Raw genomic sequence first — 13,598 nt, 5'->3', positions numbered from 1 at the left:
ACCTCATAGAATTGTTCATGAGCTAAAGAAAATATCAATGAGACACTTAATACACTGTCTGGCACATAAGTACAAAAAAAATGACAGTAATTCACTACTATTATAATTGTAATCTTTTCTCATCATGTTTGGCATGAGCTGAGTATATAACAGATGACCATCTTTGCATTGGCAAGGTAATATGATTACCATTCCCTCCACTTTTGGCCAACATTTATAATCTTATCTTGATGCACTTATCCTTTCCTCCAATCTCCAACCCTTCCTTGGCCTTCCAGTCCCTGATTCTTTTCCCATGTTGAATTCCTAAGGAGAGAGACCTATTCTATATCTTCACTTCTCATGGCCCACTCCTTCCTCCACCCTCTCTGTAATTCAGCTTCCACTCACACTAATCCACTGAAGCTATTTTTGCTGAGGAGATCTATGAACTTCTGTTTGCTAGGTCTAATGATCACTCTTCAGTCCTTATCATGTTTCATCACTTTTCTCTGTTGGAGCCTTCCCTCCTGCTACTCCCTGGAATTTGGCCCAGATCTTACTTCTAAGAGCATGCACCTACTGGACATTGCCTGTCTACATGTCTTAAAGATAATTTCTCATTTTCCCACTAAGATGGTGTGCCGATTTGAAAGAATTTATGTATCCTAGAAAAGCTGTGTTTTAATCCTGATCCAATCTTGTGGAAGCAGCCTTTTCTTTTAATCCCTGTTCAATACTATATGTTGGAAACTTGATTAGGTTATCTCCACGGAGTTGTGACTCACCCAATTGTGGCTATTAACCTTGGATGAGAGGGAGATGTGACTCCACCATTGCAGGTGGGTCTTGATTAGTTGACTGGAATCCTTTAAAAGACGAAACATTTTGAAGAGAGTCCTTTTTTTAGAAAGACGAGAGAGCCACAAGGCAGAGTCCACCAGCCAGCAACCTTTGGAGATTAAGAAGGAGAATGCCCCTGGGGGAGCTTCATTAAAACAAGAACCCTGGAGAGAAAGCTATCAGAGGTTGCCATATTCATCATGTGTCTTTTCAGTTGAGAGAAAGACCCTGAACTTCATTGGCCTTTCTTGAGTGAAGGTAACCTCTTGTTGGTGCCTTAATTTGGACATTTCTTAGACTTGCTTTAATTGGGACATTTTCATGGCCTTAGAACTGTAAACTAGCAATTTAATAAGTCCCCCTTTTTAAAAAGCCATTCTGTTTCTGGTATATTGCATTCTGGCAGTTAGCAAACTAGAACAGATAGTTTCTACATTCCCTTCCTCATGAATGGTATCTTGGGCCAGAAACTTGTAAATCATCATATACTCCTACCTTTCCCTTATTCCTTACTTTTGTGTTCCATGTTCAGTCAGTTTTACTTCCTGGATCTTTCCCTATTGCCATTGTTTTAGGTTATACTTGGATCATTTCTTACCTTCTAACTTACCTCTCTTACCCCTTTTCTATATACTTCTCTACAGCAGAGAATACAAATTTCAAAATGCAACTCCTCTACTTAAAATTTATCAATGATTTTCCATCACTTTAAGGATAAAATTCAGACTCCTCAGCATGGCCTACATGACCTTTTGGGATCTGGCTCCTTTCTCCTTTCTTTCTGATTTCATCTCTTCCTCTTCACCAACATGTCCTCCCTCTATGCTCTATGTGTTTTCTCCACTCCTATCTGAATCTTTGTACATAGCTTTTACTCTTGTTGGAATGTATTTTCTCTCCACTTCAACTGCATTTACCCTATTGGTTCTTCAAGACTCAATTCCAACATCAACTCTACAGGAACATCTTCTATGACCATGTCCCCAAGACTGGGTTAAATATTCCTCTTCAGTGTTGTCAATATCCTGTAATTGCTTCTAACACAGCACTTAACATGGTGTATAGTAATCTATTGACTTCTCTCCACAATCCCATACTCTGAAACACCCACTTGGAGAGACATCCATCTCTGTACTCTGTACATCTTAACAGTATCTGGCACACTGCAGCTCAATAAAGCTTATTAAACGAATTGAGTAGGCATAAAATGGAATACTGCTAAATACGTCACACTAATCTTGTGCCTAAAGTACCCAGTTTGGTTAGAACAGCCAAACTGTGAGGAAGACCATCTGAATGGACAGCTTTTATATCCTTGTGTTTCTTCTCACTTCATCTATAAACATGGCAATGCAGTACTGACCTAGTAACATCCAGCCTTTATCTTCATTTTGGAAGTCCATGTGTACATTCACATATTTGTATAAATAATATCTATGAGTTATCCTATAAAGTTATGGTATACAGAGATTACTCAAAGAAAAATGATTAAATCTACCTAGGTAGTCATTTCTAATATTCATTTTACCATCAGCATATCTCTTGTCTGGTTTTTCTGATATACAGGAAAGAGCCTCTGGTATTTACTAGCAGAGTGATCTTACACGTTACTTCCTATGAACAGTGAGTACCAAGCTGAAATGGGGGAGAGCAGAATTCAAAGGATGTTTACTTGCCAATTTTTTATGAAGACCACCACCCTGTGTGTTTCTTTTTCTTTTTTCTTTTTCTTTTAAACAGAGCTATGCTGAGGCCTTATCTCCCTGGCTGTCTGCCCCTGGGGTGCTAGTTGCTTAATTATTTTCCCTGTGGTGAAAAACTCTGGGCAATATCATAGCGTCCTATTCAAAGAGAGGCAAAACTTTCTTGTTTCTGAAAGATAGCAGAGTTTCACTGGTCTTTGTTTTTGCCAGAGAGGCAATTGCTCCCAGGAAACTTTTAATACCTAATAGCACTGAATTTCTGGCATTTGCCTTGGATCTGGAAATGAGAAAGTTACCTACAGGTCAGAGTGAAGTGAAAATTGAATAAAAAGGTCCTACCTGGTGAGGAAAACAAAGACTGGCATCAGGCTGTCCTTTGTGGAGAAACATTAAGCCAAGAGTTTTTCCACTGTGTTCCTATTTGCAGTTCCTTTCTCTTCTCAGCAGTGCCTCCCCCATATACATTCATTCTTTGGCTTCAAAGCAACTTTAAGCATACCTCCCATCCCCCTCCATTAACTCTCCAGAACCTTTAAGGCAGTAGGATGAGAAGGACTATGCCTGTTTTGGTTTGCTAAAGCTGCCAGAATGCAGTATACCAGGAATAGGTTGGCTCTTACAATGGAGATTTATTAACTTAAAATTTACAGTTCTTAGGCTGTGAAAATGTCCAATTCAAGGCATAAACAGGATGATACCTGGACTGTGAAGACTGGCTGCTGGCAGCTGGGACACCTTTGTCACATGGGAAGGCATATGGCCAGCCTCTGCTGGTTCTTCTCTCCTGGGTTTCCTTGCTTTCAGCCTTTGGTTCCAGTGGGCCCTCTAGCTTCTTGCAGGCTTTTCCCTATGTGCTTCTCTAAATTTCATCTCTTTTAATCATCTTATAAAGAACTACAGTAAGAGGATTAAGACCTACCTTGAATGAGACCAATGAAATAATCTTATCAATAGGTCCCATCTGTGGGCCTCTGGTCCAGATAAGTCCTGACACCTAGCCCAGCCTCTCTGGAACATCAGATAGTTCCATCTCCCTACCCACATTAGTGACAGAGCCTTCCAGTATCAAAAATTTAGATATGCCATAGCCCAAACACCCCTAAAGAGAGATGGAAAGATCAAAGGTGATGGTGGAATTATATATAGAAGATAGGACTAAAAAATGAATATGAATGTTGAATCATTAAATTGATATCTCTTTTAAGTCTCCAGTATTTTAGAGCAGCTAGATGTAAAAACCTAAAATTGTGAAATTGTAACCCATGTCAAAGTCTGAAACAGGTTCTACAACTAATTGTGGTGCTGTGCTTTGAAATTTATAGCTTTTTTGTATATGTTTTATTGTTTACAAATAAAGAAGGAAAAAGTCGATTGTGATGATAAAAAAGTATTTAAGCCCTCTAGCCTCTCTGCCCTGCATCCTTTCTCTTTTTTTTCCTTAATATTTTTACTGAAAAATCTTCATACACATTCATTCCATACATGGTGTACAATCACTGGTCCACAATATCATCCCACAGTTGTGTATTCATCACCATGATCATTTTTACAACATTTATATTACTCCAGAAAAAGAAATAAAAAGAAAAAACTCCAACATCATATACCTCTTACCCCTCCCCCTCATTGACCACTAGTAATTTCATCTACCCAATTAATTTTACCCTTTGCCCCCCCATTATTTATTTTTTTAATCCATATTTTTTTACTCATCTGTACATAACCCTGGATAAAGGGAGCACCAGACACAGGGTTTTCACAATCATACAGTCACATTGTAAAAGTTGTATCTTTATACAATCGTCTTCAAGAATCAAGGCTACTGGAACACAGCCCAACAGTTTCAGGTACTTCCCTCTAGCCACTGCAATATACCATAAACTAAAAAAGGATATCTATATAATGCATAAGAATAACCTCTACTCTTTGAAATCTCTCAGCCACTGATACTTTATTTTGTCTCATTTCTCTCTCCCCTCTTTTGGTCAAGAAGCCTATCTCAATCCCTTGATGCCAGCTTCCGGCTCATAATGGGAGTTCTGTCCCAGGTTGCCAGGGGATTTACACCCTGGGAGTCATGTCCCACGTAGGAGGGGAGGGCAGTGAGTTCACTTGCCAGGTGGGCTTAGAGAGAGAGAGAGGCCACATTTGAGCAACAAGAGAGGTTCTCCAGGGGTAACTCTTAGGCCTCATTTTAAGTAGGCCTAGTCTATCCTTCCCGCATCCTCTCTTGATACCACTGGAGTTGCCCTTCACCCCCGTAAGTCCTCACCCCACACCTTGCTGCCACCTGCACTCGGTTTGGGGTCCATCAGAGGGAGGGCACGCCACTGACACTTGAGGTACCTCCTGAGTCTCTGTCACCCTTGGCTCGCACCCTTATCTGGTAGGGGAGCAGGTGGGAAATTCCCATCAAGTATGAGCTCAGAGATTCTGATAAAAAATTCTGCAGAGCAGGAGTGCTTCAGGAAGAGGTTTCCCAGAAACCTGATTAGCATGGTGGCACCATACAGCTTTTCCTGCTTCCCTCCTTTCCTTTCAATTCCTCATTCATTTTGTTTCCTGTTCCTTTCCAACTACCAAATTCAGACTTGGGAAAGTCCCCAGGAAAAACCGAGAACAATCTGAAATTTTACAAGAAACAAAATCATTTCATTTGATCATGTGTTTTTGCAGGAAGATGCCAAATGGGATAATATCGAATAGTAAATTGCTAAAGCCTGCGCTATCACTTGCTCCTTTCAATTGCCTTTCTTAAGGGTGCAGTGGAAAAGACACTGACAGTTGGTGCTTTGCTCCACATTATACTCTGCCACTTACCAGCTCAGTGACAATGAGCAAATTGTTTTTACTCAGGCTTTTGTTTCCACCTGTGTCAAACGTAGTTCCAGAACTATCCTGAGTCTGAACTCCTGTTGCTAACTTACTTATCAGAATAAATTAAGCTTTGTAATATGTGTATATCATGGGGTGAGGAGGTGGGCTTAGTCTGGGGATGGAAAGCTTTCCCCACTTTTATCCTTGTTGTAACAATTTATTTTGAGCATTTCTTTATTCTTTTGAAAAAAAAAATTAAAATGTCTTTTTAAAAAACCATAGTAGGAAAATAAGGGAAATAGGAGGAAGGAAAAGGGAAGGGGAAAGGATCAAGTTCCAGCTTCCAGGAACTCTCAGATAAGCCAAAAGCCTTTAGATGTTACTGGAATCCATATTCTGCTGCTACCCAACACAGAACTAAGCCCAAGAAAGAGTTCACTCAAGTCATAGAGTCATCTTTTCATGTTCAGGGTGAATAAGACATGAAACTCCTAGAGAATAATGTACAAATCCTCATTAAGCTATGAAGCCAGTTTTGAGGAACTTCCAAATATTAAAGTTTGGGTAGGCTATAAGTAAACAGGGAGGAGGAGACTGGGTTTTCTGCTTGGCAAACACCTGTTGAAATAAAGATCAATTGAGGCAAGTAAGTGGCATGTGTGAGGGGAAAGATTTTGGGGAAAGCAGAGTGAATATATTAGAATGCATTCTATTGGTCTGCCTGACTTGGAAGAATGGGAGAGGCAAATAAGAAGCTGGCAAGAGATGCAACTACAGAAGCCAAATGAGGTCAGTTGAGAACAGGCCCTGAATATATAGTTCAAGTGTGAATTCATGTCACCACCATCTAGAGTGCTCTTGTACAAATGCCACATTTATTCTGACAGACTATATAGTTTTATGAATGATTAGAGATGGAGTCAAAGATTTTCCAAAGATGACCCTATGATTAAGCACTTGGGTAGCAGTCTCCATGATGGTGCTAAGTGATTGTCATGATGCAGTTGGAGAGGGGAGTGATTTTAGAGGCAATAATTTCTGGAATTATTGGAGGCTGGAGATAGTGTTGATGTTTACATAGAAGCTATATATCCCAAGATAGTGAGAACTCAAGAGCTGGGAGGTATTCTGGAGCTAGCAATATGGATGAGAGTGAATGTCCTTTATATGGTACCAAGTACAATGAAACTGGGGCAAAGGGGTCAAGGACCAAATTATGGAGTGACCCAGGGTGATGGCTGGGAGGAATGAGCTTGTCAGAAGTAGAAATAGGAGAAGAAAAGGTAGCATATCCAGCTAAAGACTATGGTACTTGAAAATACACTGAAGGAGGGTTGGGTCTTGACTAGTGTCAAGTTCAGAAGACATGTCAAGCAGACCAAAAAATAAAAAGCAACTATTGGATTCGGGTCTAACATTATTGTCATCATAGGAAGTGCAACTATGGTTGAGTTATTGAGGTGTGAAACTGGAGTTATTAGGGGGTACAGTTATTAGGTTAGAGACTGGTGAAGAACATTAGGTATAACAGAACTAAAATGTACAAGAGGCATTATTCCTTGCCAACTCTTGTGAACCTCTGCTATCAATGGGTTAACTGCAACCTTCACCCCAACCCTACCCGTGGATTCTTCACCCACTGTAGGTGATTCTTTATGCACTGTAGGGGATTTAAAGCATGACTGCAAATTATTTGACAACCCTCCCATGAAGAAAGAGGGGGTCCATGTCCCCTCCCCTTGCATCTGGACAAGCTTGTGAATGTTTTCACCAAAAGAATATGACAGAACTGATGTTATGTGACTTCCAAGACTGAATTATAAAAGCTCTTCCAGCTTCTGCCTTGTTCATTGGAACACAGATTCTTGGAGCCCTGGGCCATCATGAAAGAAGTCCAACTTCTCTGAGGTTGGATGCTGGAGAGGCCCCCCAAAAAGGCACTTCCAGCCCTTCTCACCAAGGCACCAGACATGAGGATGAAGCCATGTTGGACTTCCCTCCTGATAAACCCCATCCTCCAGCTGAACATCTCCATCATTATAAATAATACAGAGATATCATTCAATTGAGCCCTGCCCACACTCCTGACCCATAAAATTGTGAGATATAAGGAAATGGTTGTTGTTTAAGCCACAATAGATAAGTGGAACAGTAGCTTTACTCTTCTGAGAAGTTGGGGGTAGCATGTACTTCCTCTTTGCCTTTTCCTCCGACACTGCCTTCAAGATGAAGAGTTGGCTGAAGTGAGTGATTATAGAGTTCTTGGATTTAGGCTAAAAGAAGGCATCATAGTACATTTTGGAAAGAGCAGAAAGGTAAAATAAAAGTTGTTTTTGTATCCATAAGGCACATGTCTGCATGTTTTAAGAGAAGAGTGTAGACCAGAGGAGAAGGCAAATAAAAGTGATTAGAAGGGAAGGAAATATGACAGAAAATCCATCTGTAGTCCAGAACAGGTAAGAGGTGGGTAGAGGGGGCATGTGACAGGATAAGGGTGGTGATTTATTTGACACTGATAGGAAGAATAAGAGCATGGATCTCTGGGATATTAATATTGGGCTGGATGTGGTCACTTAAGACTTTTCCAGGAGTTAATATCAGTTTAGTTCAATTGTGACTGACCAGCTATTGTGTACTAGACACAGTGCCAGCTGCTGGGGCTCTAGGAAGCAGCAGAGGTGAAAAAACCTCACATGAGAAGACCCTGAGAGGTCACAGAGGTTCAAGATTCTGGAAATGGTTCTGGATTCCAAGGAGCAGGCTGACCTCACCACCTCTGAGAGGCTCTGGGAAGTAGGAGAAAGTTTGCCTCTGGTTGGAGAGAACAGTAGGGGAGAGGGTGACATCCCCCAAAGGGTCTGATTTCTGCTCTTCTGGCAGAAAGAAGTAAAAAGATAAAAATTGGTCAGTGTGAGCAAGAGAAACTGACTTTCACGACACAGAAAAGGAGTTGCAATAAGTGCTTAATGTACAAGATTCTTATTTTCCTCTTTTGAAACCTGGAGCAATATTATCAACTATACTTGCTCAAATGGTGGCCAATCAGGAACCACTGAATAAAATGGCTTCATATTAAAATGTGAAAACCTAACAATAGTTGTATTAATCAGGGTTCTCTAAGAGAAACGGAACCAACAAGAGAGATCTGTAAATATGAGATTTATAAAAGTGTCTCCCCCAACCAGGGGAATGGAAGAGCCCAAAATCTGCAGGGAAGGCTGTTAAGCTGGCAACTCCAATGAAGAGACTGGACAAACTCCACAGGAGAGGCTCACTGACTGAAGAAGCAGTGAAAAAGTCTCTCTTCTTTCTTAGAAGTCTCCAACTGATTGGATTATCTCATTTGTGGAAGACAGGCCTTAGCTGATCACAGATGTAATCAGCCAGAGATGCAATCAACTGACTGATGATTTGATACACCAGCCTCGCAGCTTATCAACCAGCCACAAAATATCTGCGCAGCAATGGTGAGGCCAGTGCTTGTCTGACCAGACAACTGGGCATAATCGCTTGGCCACGTTGACACCAGAACCTAACCATCACAGTCCACCCCTTGTCAACTTGGCAGGTATATACATCCCCTTGCAGTGCACTTAATTTCCAAATAGAGCACAATAGCAGACATATGTTTCACTTAACAATACTCAACTGTCATGTGTACAGTTGGAACACACTACATATCTCCAGATGTGGTAGTTAGGTTCAGTTGTTAACTTGGCCAGGTGAAAGTGCCTAGATCTATTGCTGTGGATATGAGCAAATGGTGTATGAACCTCATCTCTTGCTGATTACATCTGCAGTCGGCTAGAAGGTGTACCTGCTGCACTGAATGATGTTTGATTTAATTGGCTGGTGCTTAAATGAGAGAGCTTAACATCGCACAGCCCAAGCAGTTCAGCATACCTCATCTCAGCACTCGCAGCTCAGCCCAGGCCTTTGGAGATGCAGAAAGGAATCACCGCAGGGAAAGTTGTTGGAACCCAGAGGCCTGGGGAGAAGGCCAGTAGAGATCACCCTGTGCCTTCACACATAAGAAAGAACCTCAGTTGAAAGTTAGCTGACTTTCCTCTGAAGAACTAATGAAATAAATCCCCTTTTACAGAAAGCCAATCCATTTCCGGTGTGTTGCATTCTGGCAGCTAGCAAACTAGAACACCAGAGTAGGGTACAAGTCCTTAAATAACATTCACTTTTAAACTTCATATCCTATGGCTTCAGTACTATAATATGAACAATCCAACTTATGTCATATGATAAGAGGAAAACAGGATATCTGCTTATGTACAAATGCAAAAAACATAACAAAAAAAGTAAATATTCATACACTCACAGTCCTCATTTCTGTAACTAGTAATGTGGTCATAGTTCACATTTATCACCACCATCTTCTCTACCCATACCATGTTCCCTTTACCCTAGCAAGCACTTCAGCTAGCCATGGTTCTTTGCCAGGTGGGGTGACCCAGAAACTTTCTGAAGTTTCTGGGACTTTGGTAGTCCTGTCTGGATTGGGTTGTTGCAGCTTTCCATTGACTTTAATCACAGGGTATGGTAGTACTAAGAGACGCCCTAGTGGATCTCCTGTATTCCAGGGAAACTCTTCTTTACCTCCACTGTGTAGTTGCAGTCCTATTTCTCTTTGATAGTCAGGATCAGTCACCCCAGACAGAACAGTAATCCCCTTTCATGCCTGTTAATTCAGTGGCATGAGAAGCCCAAAGTGGCCAGGTAGCAATCTTAACTTCCAGTTCAATGGAATCGTTGTGTCTCCTGGTAGAAGCCCTCTTCCATTTGGAACAAAGACCTGTAGATCAGCAGAGCTTAAGGTTTCAGGGACAGGAAGCAAAAAATTTTCTAGTGGATCACTAGGGGTGTCACTCCCATTTCCACCCCATGATTTCTGGACCCATGAATCCATATAGTGGCCATATAGTGGACTCAGAGCATGCACAGTCTCCTAGAAAACAATGCCCTAGTCCTGCAAGATATTGCCACCTAGTTGGCACCGTAATTGGGTTTTCAAAAGGACATTCCACTGTTCTATCAACCAGCTGCCTCTGCATGATGGGGAACATGCTAAGATCAGAGAACTCCATGAGCATATGCCTATTCCCACACTTCATCTTCTGTGAAGTGGGTTCCTGGATCAGAAGCAATGCTGTGTGGAATACCATGACAGTGGATAAGGCATTCTATAAGTCCATGGATGATAGTTTTTGCAGAAGCATTATGTGCAGGGAAGGCAAACCCGTATCCAGACTATGTTTCTATTCCATTTAGAACAAATTGCTGCCCCTTCCATGATGGAAGTGGTTCAATTTAATCAACCTGCCACCAGGTAGCAGGCTGATCACCTTGTGTAATGGTGCCATATCAGGGACTGAGTGTGGTTCTCTGTTGCTGGCAGATTGGGCACTCAGCAGTGGCCATAGCCAGGTCAGCCTTGGTGAGTGGAAATCCATGTTGCTAAGCCCATGCATAACTTCCATACCTATTACCATGATCACTTTGTTTATGAGCCCATTGGGCAATAACAGGAGTTGCTGTGGAAAGTGTCTAGTTGGTATTCACATGTATTAGCTAGGGTTCTCTAGAGAAACAGAATCAGCAGGAGATATCCATAGATATAATATTTATAAAAATGTTTCATGTAACTATGGGAATGTAGAGTCCAAGGTCTCTAGGGCAGGCCACAAGCTGGTAACTCCGATGATATTCCTCAACGAACTCTCAGGAGAGGCTGGCTGGACAACTGTGAGAATGGAAGAGTCCAAAATCCATTGGGCAGGCTCTGAAACTGGTGACTCTGATGAAAGTTCTGGACAAACTCCACAGGAGAGGCTCACTGGCTGAAGCAGGAAGAGTGACTGTCTCTTCTGAATCCTCCTTAAAAGCCTTTCAGTGATTAGACTGAGCATCACTCATTGCAGAAGACACTCTGCTTGGTTATTACAAATGCAATCAGCTGTGGATGCAGCCAATGTAATCATGATTTAAGTCCATGAAATATCCTCATAGCAACATACAGGCCAGTGCTTTCCTGACCAGATGACCGGGCACCACCACCTGGCCAAGTTGATACATGAACCTGACTGTGACACTACAGAACGGGTCATCTTATCCACTTGATTATTACAACCTTCCTCTGCTGAAGTCACCCTCTGGTGAGCATTCACATGGGACACAAATATCTTCATGTTCTTTGCCCATTCAGAAAGGTCTATCCACATAACTCTTCCCCAGGCCTCTTTGTCAGTAATTTTCCAATCATGTCCCTTCTAAATCCCTGACCATCCAGAACCATTAGCACAGCCCATGAGTCAGTATATAAACATACCTCTGGCCAGCAAACCTTCCAAGCAAAATGAACAACCAGGTGCACTGCTTGAAGTTCCACCCACTGGGAGGCTTTCCCCTTACCACTATCCTTTAAGGACATTCCTGAAAGGGGTTGTATTGCTGCAGCTGTCCACTTCTGGGTGGTACTTGCATATCGTGCAGAACCATCATTAACCAGGCCTGAATTTTTCTTTTCCTCAGTAAATTAACTGAAAGGAACTCCCCAAGAGGTCATAGCTCTGGTCTGGGGAAGAGAATGTAATGTGGCATAAGTGAGGGCCATGGGCATTTGGCCCCCTTCCTCATTTGACTTACTTATGTTTTCAGGACCTGCTCTGGCCCTATATCTTATATACCATTTCCATTTTATGATGGAGTGCTGCTGCACATGCCAAGCTTTATGGCTTGGTGAGCCAAACAACACCCAGTTTATGATAGGCAACTCAGGTCTCATGATAACTTGGTGGCCGATGGCTAAATGTTCAGTCTCTACTAAGGCCTAGTAGTAGGCTAAAAGCTATTTCTCAAAAAGAGAATAGTTATCTGCAGTGGATGGTTAAGGCTTTGCTCCAAAATCCTAAGGGACTGTGTTGTGATTCTCCTATAGAGAGAGGCTGACCAAAGTCTCCAGACAGCATCTCTATTTGCCACTGACACTTCCACAACCATTGGATCTGCTGGATCATGTGGCCCAAGTGGCAGAGAAGCTTGTAGAGCAGCCTGGACCTGTCTCAGAGCCTCCTCTTGTTCAGGTCCCCACTCAAAACTAGCACCTTTTCTTGGCACTTGGTAAATGGAGTGGTGTAAAATACTGAAATGAGAAATATGTTGTCTTCAAAATCCAAAAAGGTCAACTAGGATTATCTTTCACCTTAGAAGAGTTATCTTGATATGCCCCACACTTACGAATTTCACTGAGGTGGAAGGCCCTGCATTTTTGTTGGATTTATCTCCCATCCTCTGATTTGCAAATGCCTCACCAGTAAGTCTAGGATAGTTGCTACTTCTTGCTCTCTAGGTCCAATCAACATGATATCATCAATGTAATGGACCAGTGTGATGTCTTGTGGGAGGAGAAATGATCAAGGTCCCTGCAGACAAGATCGTGAGATAGGGCTGGAAGGTTGATATACCTCTGAGGCAGGACAGTGAAGGTATACTGCTGACTTTCCAGTTGAATGCAAACTGGTTTTGGTGGTCCTTACTGACAGCTATGGAGGAAAAATCATTTGCCAGATCAATAGCTGTATACTAGGTACCAGGCAAATTTGCTGATTTGCTCAAATAATGATACCACATCTCGAAAAGCAGCTGCAGTTGGAGTCAACACCTGGTTAAGTTTATGATAATTGACTGTCATCCTCCAAGACCCATCTGTTTTCTGCACAGGTCAAATAGCAGAGTTGAATCACCCATCAGGGTGGGAATCACCACCCCTGCATCCTTCAAGTCCTTAAAAAGGACTAATTTCTGCAGTCCTTCCAGGAATATGGTATTGCTTCTGATTCACTATTTTGCTAGGTAGGGAGAGTTCTAATGGCTTCCGCTTGGCCTTTCCTACCATAATAGCCCTCACTCCATGAATCAGAGAACCAGTGTGGGGATTCTGCCAGTTGCCGAGTATGTTGATTCCAATTATCCATTCTGGAACTGGGGAAATAATGACCTCAGAATGGGTCTGGGGACCCACTGGACCCATTGTGAGATGGACCTGAGCTAAAACCTAACCTCCATAAACTTCTACTCTGATGTAGAAGTGATGTTTTGGGTCTCCTTAAATTAATGTCACTTCTGAGCCAGTGTCTAATAATTCTCAAAATACCATTTCCTTTTCCATAATGCACAGTCTCCCTGGTAAAGGCCATAGGTCTCCTTGGGTTAAGGCTGGGAGGAAAGTTAACAGTACAAACTTGTGTC

This window comes from Tamandua tetradactyla, chromosome 22 (assembly GCF_023851605.1).
Source record: "Tamandua tetradactyla isolate mTamTet1 chromosome 22, mTamTet1.pri, whole genome shotgun sequence".
In the NCBI taxonomy this organism is placed as follows: Eukaryota; Metazoa; Chordata; class Mammalia; order Pilosa; family Myrmecophagidae; genus Tamandua; species Tamandua tetradactyla.
The sequence above is the reverse complement of the archived record's forward strand: the minus strand, read 5'-3'. Positions refer to the sequence as shown.